This window comes from Paramormyrops kingsleyae, chromosome 5, assembly GCF_048594095.1.
Source record: "Paramormyrops kingsleyae isolate MSU_618 chromosome 5, PKINGS_0.4, whole genome shotgun sequence".
NCBI classification, from domain to species: domain Eukaryota; kingdom Metazoa; phylum Chordata; class Actinopteri; order Osteoglossiformes; family Mormyridae; genus Paramormyrops; species Paramormyrops kingsleyae.
Window position 1 is genome coordinate 18515294 of NC_132801.1, and position 10526 is coordinate 18525819.

A 10526-nucleotide genomic window follows, 5' to 3' on the forward strand; every position below is an offset into this window, starting at 1 on the left:
AAAGCTAAAAACCACCTTTCACGCCTCTGCCCTTTATCAAGTTTTATTTGTCACACGCATGAGCGATACACTGTACACATGTGTAGTGGAATTGCACTCAAAAAAACCTAATATGATAAAGAAATAGTAAATACAATTTAAATAACAATAAAAAAGACAATAAAATATAGATGCAATAACCTCCTGAGACCCAAGGGAAAAGTGTCCTTCAATTGTAGGTTATTTGTCTTTGGAGGAAATAAGACATCTTACACTAAAAATTTTCGAATTTATTTTTATTTTTAATTTCGCAGCATGTCCTCTTTAGTGCACAACAGGAATAAATATGTTTCCTAACATCAGTGAAAAACTAAATGCAAAAATACAATGTCCACTACAATGGACATAAATGAATAGGTCGGGTCTCAGGAGGATAATATAAATGTGTGTTTTTATGTCGTGCACATGTAAAACGAGGAATGCCTAGTGACTGTATAAAGTGTGTAAAAGAGGAGTTAACTGTTAAATACTCCTCCTTCAGTATACGAACAGCTTGACAGAAGAAACCTGATCTCTCAGTGTTGGCCTTCAGATTTTATTAATAATCCTTGAATTTGAACATTGTATTAGTCTTGTGTTTTATGCGACACTGAAAGGCAGAGGATTAGCATGATGATACTATGCATTGTGTCAGTGTGAATGGGAGGCGTCTGGGACGTGAACCACATGACGTGTTGTTTCTATTGACGTGATCCACCTGTCTCTCACTTCCACTGGTGTCTTCTGCTTTTGTTTTGCCAGTAACCATGGAGCGTATCTTCGTGCCGATACCTGGGGGGGGTCAGCAAGGCTTTAGGCATTGTTCTGCCTGCTGAAACACCAATTAAAGGTGTCGTATTTTGCAAAAAGACTCTTGTTGTCCTTCGCCACCGCCATCTAAATCCGAAAAGGGGAATGGCAAACGAAGCTACGGTCCAATCACAAATCCCCGTGTCATGTGACTGTCCCCGGGCGTTGCCGCAACTTGGAAACGGTAACATCCAGGGCTAGAACAAGGCCAGGTGCTTCACCGTATAAAGAGTTGCTCGCTGATAGGGAATTAGCCGAGAGCGGTCCGCTTGGAAAAAGACATACAGAGGAGGCATGTGAATCATAAAAAATATAAAATTAAAATAAGCCCCTGAATGTGAGGATGGCCTCACAGAGACCGGCGCCCAAAGGCTTCTGAGCAGAAATGCATTAAAAGAGTGAGTTCTCTCTCTCGGACTCTGTGTACACACGCAGCCATCCTCACATTACCCACAGCCATCCTAATTGTTTTCTCCCAGACCTTCAGCTCCTTGCCGGCTGAGCAGACCTTCCTCATTATTCCACCTCCACGTTCTAAACATCGTACTTTATTATCCCACTGTAAGGGATGCTGATGTCCTTTGCGCTTTTCAAATGGAAATAAGCAGAAATAATAATTGCCTATTCAGCCCGGGCTTCAACGGCTGAATCAGGCCTTGGCTATTTTGATGTGAGCCGGCTCGAGTCCCTCCATGACACTGCCGGTGAGCCCGTATACCACGTTTCTACCCGGTACATTGAGATCCGAGTGTTTTTTAGACGCTTATATCTTTCTGATCTGCTTGATGGATATTTAATCTGCCTGCGTCAAAGCCAGCTCTTGGACGGTCTCTTGTTCTCACGCAGAGAAGAAAACAATTACTGCCCCATCGTCCCTACTGCTTTCGCAAGTGGACCGCTGCACTCTCGGCCGGGGGGGGGGCGTAGGTGGGTGGGGCTCTCTGACCTCCACCGCAGCAAGGGCAGCTCCATGGCAAGCAGGGGAAGCGAAGCCAGTTTCCTGAGGCTCCCCGTCTGACGTCCTGCCAGGTCTCCAGCTGGCTCCTCATAGGCCTGCAGGAGGAGGGCAGGAGGGGAATGCAGCAGGAGCCCCTCCCCAAAAGGCCCGCAGGACGAAGAAGCTGCACGCAAGCAGACTTTCAGCATCTCAGTGGGATCCCTGTGGGCCTAGAGCCCATTTAACAACACCTCCTTTTACCTCCTTTTACCTCCTTTTCCCGAACAGCCCCTTTTAAAAAGGGGACTCTCACTAGGAGACGATTACTTACAGTCTTTTATTTCATTTCAGTTCATTCAGGTTTTTTAATAAAATATAACATAATATTTAACTGAATTTCTAATTCAAAATTAATGATAAACCACAAAGTGAAAAAAGTACAGTACATCCAATTCCCAGTGAGACTGAAACAAACCGCTGCCCTGCCTTCTCATAAACACCAGCCACATGCCCTGTAAGCGTCTCTTCCGCTGGAGGAGTGTGATTCTGCTGCTGTAAAAACAGAAGTGAGAACAATGTGTGCTGTGTAATTTTCATATAGATCTTTATTGGTTTAATTTGAAGATGGCAGCGATCACCTTTTTATCGTTTGTTTCATTGCAAGAATAACTTAGCTAGCTATATCTTTATTAGCGTTTCATTTTTCAGATCAAGTCTGTTACACCTTTGAGTAATATTCAAAGGAGAAGGTTCTAAAAAAAACTGCAAACTCCTGTCAAGCTCTATGGCACCACTGAGGTGTTCAAAGCACTGTGGATTTTCTAGGCCGGCTGTATAGACCAGCCAGAAGCTTGCACTTTTCACTTTTCATGCCTTATGCTCAGTAGATGAGCAAAATATATATACAGCATCATTACAGCATCTTACATACGGCTGTCTCACATACAGAACTGTCCCGCTGACACTGCGAGCCACCTCCACAATAGCTAAAAAAAAAAACATACAGCAACCTCCAAAAACGTATCGCTCAGCTGGTAAGATGCCAGCAGAAGTCTTCTCAGTTGGAGCAGACCCACTGCATTGACCACCCAAACCTCTAATCAAGGGAGACTGAAGCAATTAACCAAATGGGACCTGGCTGTAAATCAATTTTTCTCCATTGCCTAGCTTTCATTTCATAGCAACTCTTGTCATATCAGCAACAGGTTAGAGAGACGATGATGGATGCTTCTTTTCCCTGCCTTTTTCAATTACCATAGCGACACATTGCTGATAATGTTCCGGACTCTGAGAAAAAAGGGCAGATCCCAATCCCTGTCTAATCTAGGTGGCATTTTTCCTCTCATCCGCATCATGCTACATCTTTAAAATTGCACCAGAGGAGGGTAGAGATCTTAATTTCATTTCACAGTACAGCTCACCGCACTGAATCCAAATCTAAAGTCAGAGAAGCATCTGAAGAAAAAAAGTAGCGATTTGGCTGCCGTTGGATTCCCCTTCCTCGAGCCCCGGTGGACCCTTGGGGTTTTCCATGTCAGCGGTGAGGCCAACATGCAGAGAGACCTACGGTCCAACCAGAACCCATGAATCATGATAAATCAGTTTGCCAATTCTGTAATTACTGTGTGAACCTGTAAAGAATTCAGTATCAATAAAAATACAAGTCCACTACAGTAAATGAAATTAAACGAAAAGGCTTTTTTAGCCTGGAAAATGAACTACTCAGTTACCTGTAAGATTACCTGGATATAGCCGACTGCAGAGTTGCAGAATAATTTGTATGCAATGTAAATACCTCGTTTTCACAGCTCCTTTCATGCTGGCTCTGTCCTTTCAGCCCAGTCGTGACGCTGGTTTGCCGTGTCCTTTTATACGCACCTGGACACATTGAAAGAAGCTGTGTGAATCCTCAATACACGCTCCTGTCGGCAAACGGGCCGGTGTCACAGTAACCAATAGGAGGAGCGCCAGGATAGCCCGGAGAAGTTCTGCATCTGCTCCTGCATGAGCCTCCGTGCTTCACCCTAGTGAGGTTGAAAAAGCGAGACGCTGTTTAGGTGACAAATAAAGTCATGATTACCCATGATTGCTGTTCATAATGTAGTCAAACAGAATCATTGGTCAAAAAATGCAGAATATGGATGTCTTGGAACTTATCTAGGGCTATTACAATCCAGAATGGCTATGCAATATAAATAGCTAAAGCTTCTGTGACTGTAAATAAACCTTATTTATAGTAGTATCACCCAATTAGCCCCCAATCTGAAGGCAGGGCTCTAAGTGTCTGGTCAAGGAAAAGCTATTTGCTCTACTCTTTTGCAACGTAAACCTTGAAATATATCATTATAATCCCATATAATACGGTGGCCCTGGTGACTTGCCACTGGAAGGGTAGAGGTCTCTGAACATAGCATTTTGTCAGTCTTGACAAAGATTTGTGGTTTTATCCTTCACCAAGGGCATATTTCAAAGTCCCAAGAACCAGATCACAGTTCCCCCTCCTCCAACTTCAAGAAATTAGGAAGCTGCTGACCACAGCAGTAATATCTACATTATATCACATTTAAATACCAATATAACGGGAAAAGCTTTTGCAATTTATTCAGTGGAATCATTTTTCAGTCCTGGAGAATTATGAAGTACTGTTAGCTGTTTATCACCATTTGAAATCGCTAGAATCCCCAGCGTAGGCGCCGTGCTTTATGGGTAATTCATCATAAATCTACTCCATTTTGGCCCCTTGTTGGCCGCCCATGAAAGACGCTGCATGCATTATTATTTTTAAGAGTAAATTTGCTCAATTAAACAGAGCTGTGATAAGTAAACGGGACACAGTAAACATTCAGGGAGAAGCACGGAGAGCTGTGATGAGCTGGTCGGGAGATCTCAGAGATGTGTGAGAAATCTAAAAGTGCACTGAAAATAAGCTTGGATGAATACAGGATACAGAAGAAATTTAAGAAATACTTAAGTTGGATGGATGAACAAAAATAGGAGGTATTTTTTTGTATGTGGTTTGCAAATTACAGATATAGTAAAACTTTAAAAATGCTCACAAATAAAGTTCTATTGGTGTGATACCTGAGAGGGTTTGAATCTGAGCCCAGTTCTTCATCTGCGAAACTGTGCATGGCCTCCTGCTGATTGTGCTCATCTTCCTCCATTTTCTCTGCTTTCCTCTTGTCTGTGGATTCAGGTGCGGCGGCGAATGGCCTCTCTGACCAAATGTGCTGCTTCAAATAAACCTCAACAAGAGCAATAAAGTGTAAATGATAAATGACTAAGGCTATTGTGATGAATAAACAGAGGGACCCACAGCCCTTACCAGGGCAAACAATGGGAAGGTCTACGATGGCGAATTCAAAACATCAAAAAAGTATCCTGTTTAAACATTTGTTTCCTGATGAAGGCTATGGGCTTCCTATGACACTGTGTGGGTTAAGCGGTTATAGAAGATGGATGGATGGATGGATGGATGGAAGAAAGCATACATACGATGGCACCACTACACACTTTATTTTCAGTTCATTAACCAGCTCATGAAAAACATCTGGGATGTTGGGATGGGGCGAAAGCAGCCAGTATATCTGCCCAGTGTGTTCTCACATAGCTTTAACATTCCACATATTTGCTGGCCATAGATCGGACAGCCAGCGAACACATCAACTGTAAAGGGCTGATGTCATGCTTCATGGTCCCCTTTTTCAATGTAACAAAGACTGCTCAGGCATTTAAAAAAAGCAACAAACTGTGTACATATAAGCATAAAAAATCTGGTTATATTTTAACTCAAATCATACACATACTCTCATATGTGCTGTGCAACTAAAGGGCATATGAATTTGAATAGATTTAATATAATATATCTGTACAGACTCACCTGAATGAATGTTATTACTCGGCTACACTTTCACAGAAAGCGTAGTTTTAAATTGCAGCGCATTTCCAACTTGTTTAAAGCAAAAGAAATTGCTTTATTTCAATGTAAAGGGGTAGCACAAATTTGGCTTTTCGAGAAAATTATACTTGAGAAGCCTGAAAAATCCCAGAGCAGTGGTGAGATATGAGAGTGGTTGATCCATTTGACGATCTCTATACATCAGAACATTGCACTCTCTAAGACATACTGTATGCAGCCACTGAAAACTAATGCCCATGACAGCAGCTAAAATGCAAAGCAATTTACATTATTTGTTTTTATTGCTTTAAGCCAGGGTTCCCCAGTTCTGGTCCTGGGGGGCCAGTTTGCAACACAGTTTGCAGATTTCATTGCTCAGACATACCTATTAAACCTGGTAATTAGCTGATTAAGGTGCTGAGCAGGGAAATCTGCAGACTGTGTTGGATTCTGCCACCCCTACCCCCACCCCCCAGGATCGGAATTGGGGAACTTTAAACTGTCACGTTAGCTGAGGCAGGGGGTCTAATCCACCGAAACGGGAATCGCACCGGGATAATAGGGAAAAGAGACCTTAAATTAATTCTTATTTTTGTTGGCCTTGTGCAGGCCAGACGGAGAGATTTTTTTGTAAACTGATCCAGGACTAGTGTCCCCTCAGCACAAATGAGCTTGTGCCACTGCAGACGTGCTATAATCACAGTGCCGAGGTAAGCAAAGAGAAAGCTCCGGAAAGAGAGCGAGCCCAGCGGCATCCCATTCAGGAAAGAGAAGGACAGGCCGGGCCCTAAAAGCTCAGATTACAGGCCACATAAAGGGAGGCCTGTATCAGCAGGGTCGATGTTATGCTAAAGTCTGTGTTTTCGCCACTGTTAGTGTGACGAATGCTAGCAGAGCTGGACCTCCTAATCTAGCGTGGACAGATCTGGATGCATAATGTTGTCCAGTGGGGTCAGGGTGGGAGGGAGGAACAATATCCCATTCAAGCAGGCGGGTGCATAAAAAGGCCAAGAAAGGAGAGAGTGGCGAGGGTGCGGGTAGGGAAGTCTTCAGAGACTGTACCGTGCTTAAGAGTCAGCAGAATCATGTAAAACACCATGCGCCATAACAGGCTAAACAATGACTGATTTAACGTCTGCCCTGAGTGAGACCCCTATGGTCAAGTAATGTCATGTCAAGCGGACTTCATTGTCATGCCACCCGTGCACATGAACGTGGTGGCATTAAATGATGGTGCCACAGGGCCGCGTTGCAACACACAAACAGCAACAACAGTAGTAAAAGTGCAAAACCCAGGACAGTGCGAAACGGGGGGGGGGGACACAAACAATAAATACTGTACAGCAGCCACAAAACAGGGTAGAATAAATATAGCAGTATTACAGACCACTCTCCAGCTAGATCACATTTACTGTGTTCAACTTCTACATATTTTTGCTATTCTTGTCTGGCTGTGTCTAAAAACCCTTTGGTAAAGGCTTTTCACCCACATAATTATGATGAGTGAGAAAGGTTCACAGGTCAAGGCTAAACCAGTGACTCCAGTCAAAATCCATGCTGAAATTCATACATCATTCACAAAGAAGATGCACATGCACAAAAACTATAACAAGTACACAATCAAACATAAAAGTATCCACATGGAAAGCTCTACAATGACTAGAATAATTGAGTGGTTCACCAAAAGTTTCCAGCAGACAGGCAGCATATACCCGTGTGACAGGCAGTATATACCCGTGTGACAGGCAGCATATACCTATGTCCCTCTTGACTTTTTTCTAAAAAAGATGCCCGATGAAGGATATTTGTGTGTTCCAGTCCTGTGCTGATTGATCCAGTGAGCCATAAATAGTTTGTAGAGCTGGCAAAGTCCCATTGGAGCCTTGATTTGATACACAGAGTTCATGGGCTTGTAGGAGCCAGTCTTATTTAGTGCACGGCTGGGGTGCAGAGGAGAGACAAATTACACCCCTGGTGGTACAGTTATCCCACTATCTAAAAATGGCAACAGGGAACATACTGTACGGAGTATCATTGTAGAACCATCCCAGAATTAGTTGGTGGGTAGAGAGAGAGAGAGAGAGAGAGAGATAGAGAGAGAGAGAAACTGCAGGATATCCAGGATGAAATGGTACAGAAACGTAATGCATATAAATAAATGATAAATACCCTTCATCAGTGCCTGTGACAGTGGGCTGTGAGATTCCTGTAGAATTGTCACAGGCTCTTGACAAATCCTCACCACATTGTCTTCCTGCTGTCCAAGCTGCAAATTGAGGCCCAGTTTCCCACAAAGCCACATTCTGTTAGTCTTTCCATCCCCCCCCCCCCCCCCCCACAGCTGCAAATGTGCTGATACTGTACAGAAAGCTGCCATTATACATCATGGCATTTAAAAAAAAGAAAGACAAAATTCCTTTTCTCACAGACACAGCAAGTTGCATAAAGTCAACATGTTGCTATGTTAGTTTCAGACAAGTGATGCTTTGTTTGATGTCACCATCCATCCACATTGCGATCTGGAAAGCAAAATGGATGCCTGATTGAAGCTTGGCTCAGCAGTCCTAAATCCTCCAAAATCGTATCCAGAAAAACCAGCCAGACTCCAGGGCCAGTTGACTGAACAGCTTTAGAATTCTCCGGAATCTATCCATTTGACGTTTTTATTCATTCGCAGTGAGTGGAATGTGTTCAGCTGACTCAGTATTTGTAGATTGGCCTAAGAAGTAGCAGGGCCTTAATACAAGCACATACAGCCTCTGATTTATACTCATTTGATCCTGAGATCTGAGGTGGAGCTGTAACAGATAGGATCATTTATGTGGGTCCAGATGGATTTACGGCGCCTGTGAAGGTGAGAATTCCGCTGTTTTAGTGCTGTTATTCCAATGCCTACCACTAGGGCAACTGGGACCCTGAGGTGTTTTGTCATGTGGTGGGTGCGGAAATGCATCATACCAGTGCGTGCTCCTCAACCCGACCTGACCCCATCACTAGGTCACCCAACTGCTCATTCACCTACTCATTCACATACATCCAGTCAACATGAACAAACCTATAGAAAACGAGGGGGCGGGGGGCACACATGCCCCCAAATATTTCATTTGGATTCATTCATCCACCCAATAAATACCTTTTTTCTTAAAATATTAAGCTGTGTCCCCCTCCAATGTCAAATTTTCCTTTGCCGTTGAACAAACTCTTGCCATTTAAAAAAATACATTACAAAAAAAGCCTAAACACAAAAACAGAGACTGAGGAGCAAACCAACTTTCACCTTCAAGAGAAAGATCTTGTATATATTTTAAACAGCAACAATAACTTGTGCAGCTCCTTACTCATGCCTAAAATGTTTGCTCCAGTCTAAGCTGGCCCATACCAGTAAGGTACCAGTAAGGTAGGCTGCATTCTCCTGTCACTCGCTCCCGGGCTCTGCTCCTGACCTCCTCTGCTGCCTGCCACCAGTTCAGTACTGCAACCTTCAAACCTCTAATACAAATAGCTTATTTCAGCAATTCAACACAACTAAAAATATATACTTTCTTACAAATTGTTTTGGACTTTCTCGCTATGCCATTCGTTATGTTGTTTTTAGTTTTAAATTTTGGTATTTGGGAAAATGTGTTAATGTTATAAACAGATCAGCATGTTTTCGAGCATGTAATACTGACACAGTTAAGGTATAGATGCAGTGCTATTGCTAGGTCAAATGAGGGTGTCAAACTTTCGATTTAATTCTCCCATAAAGAGTGAGCTGGAACATATCTCTCAGTGCGGGTAGCAATGTCACCTTTGATGCAAGGGACACAAAAACAATAAAAGTCAATTACAGAGATGGATAGTTCAGTTCCAGAAAGTAAAAAATCCAGTCCAAGATTTTACTTCAAGCAGCTAGTTGAATATAAAGAGTCATAGTCACAGAGTACAGAACTGGTCGGTTGAAACAAAATCATGGTCTTTACTTTCTGAATCTGAACTATCCACCTATGGGCAATTATATAGGTACTAGGCAACCATATTCTCCTTGGATGCTAGAACATCAATCATCTATTAAACTATCTTTCCTCCCCCCGATGAATTTTGTTACATATTTGCTTCCTTCATTTCAGGACCAATTCTGCATGCTATCTGCCATATTTTAAAGCAGATTTATGGAAGCCTTTGAATGAGTATCCAGGCTGTTTCGAATGGCTCCTGTGCATCATGGAATTCTGATAAAACGTATGGATGGAAAAACCATAATGTAAGAGAGGTCTGCCAAGGGCATGCTCGTTACCTGTTAATATCCCTGGAGCCCCCAATTTCCCCTCTGTTCCTTCATGCTCTTTGAATTATTCCTTTATTTTCTGACACTGACGACTTCTTAGCTGGTGCAGATGTTTGCGATATGGGGGCACTTGGATATCCCGCTCTCTCTGTCGTACGTTGCTTGGAAACCAGACAAGTTAGCGGGCGCTTTCGGATGCTGACAGTGGAAGACCGACTCGACTGCAATTCGTGAGCGGCCTATGAACAGGAGGAAATACTAATAGTGTTACTTCATCTTGGACTGGCTATCCAAGTCACCAGAACTAGGAAAAAGAGTAGGGCAGCCAGAGAGAGAGTTCTGAAAATTCAAGAATAAGAAGGCTACAGTACTGGTCTGAGGCACATGAGTCAGATAACCAATCCTATATGATAACGTATGACAATATTCAATATATCAGTCTGTTCCAATGATGTAAATGTTGAATTTGCTCAAAGATACCATACACAGAAAAAGTCTTTAATATCCATCCATCTGCCAAGCACTTGCCCAGTACAGGGTGATGGCCTGGATTGCCTGAAGCTTATCCTAGGTATTATAGGGCATGAGGCAGGGGA

The 10526-nt window shown here is 43.0% G+C and overlaps 1 long non-coding RNA gene across 2 annotated transcripts; it reads right to left on the reverse strand.

The window, feature by feature from the left end:
• Positions 1–29: 29 nt before the first annotated feature.
• On the reverse strand, positions 30–7992 carry LOC140590877 (uncharacterized). Of its 2 annotated transcripts, XR_011991762.1 has the most exons (3): positions 7420–7992; positions 4847–5010; positions 30–3789 (listed from the first exon to the last, which is right to left on the reverse strand). It is a non-coding gene; the product is annotated as an uncharacterized lncRNA (long non-coding RNA). The 2 variants fall into 2 exon arrangements; XR_011991761.1 differs by having other exon boundaries at positions 4847–7992.
• Positions 7993–10526: the final 2534 nt, after the last annotated feature.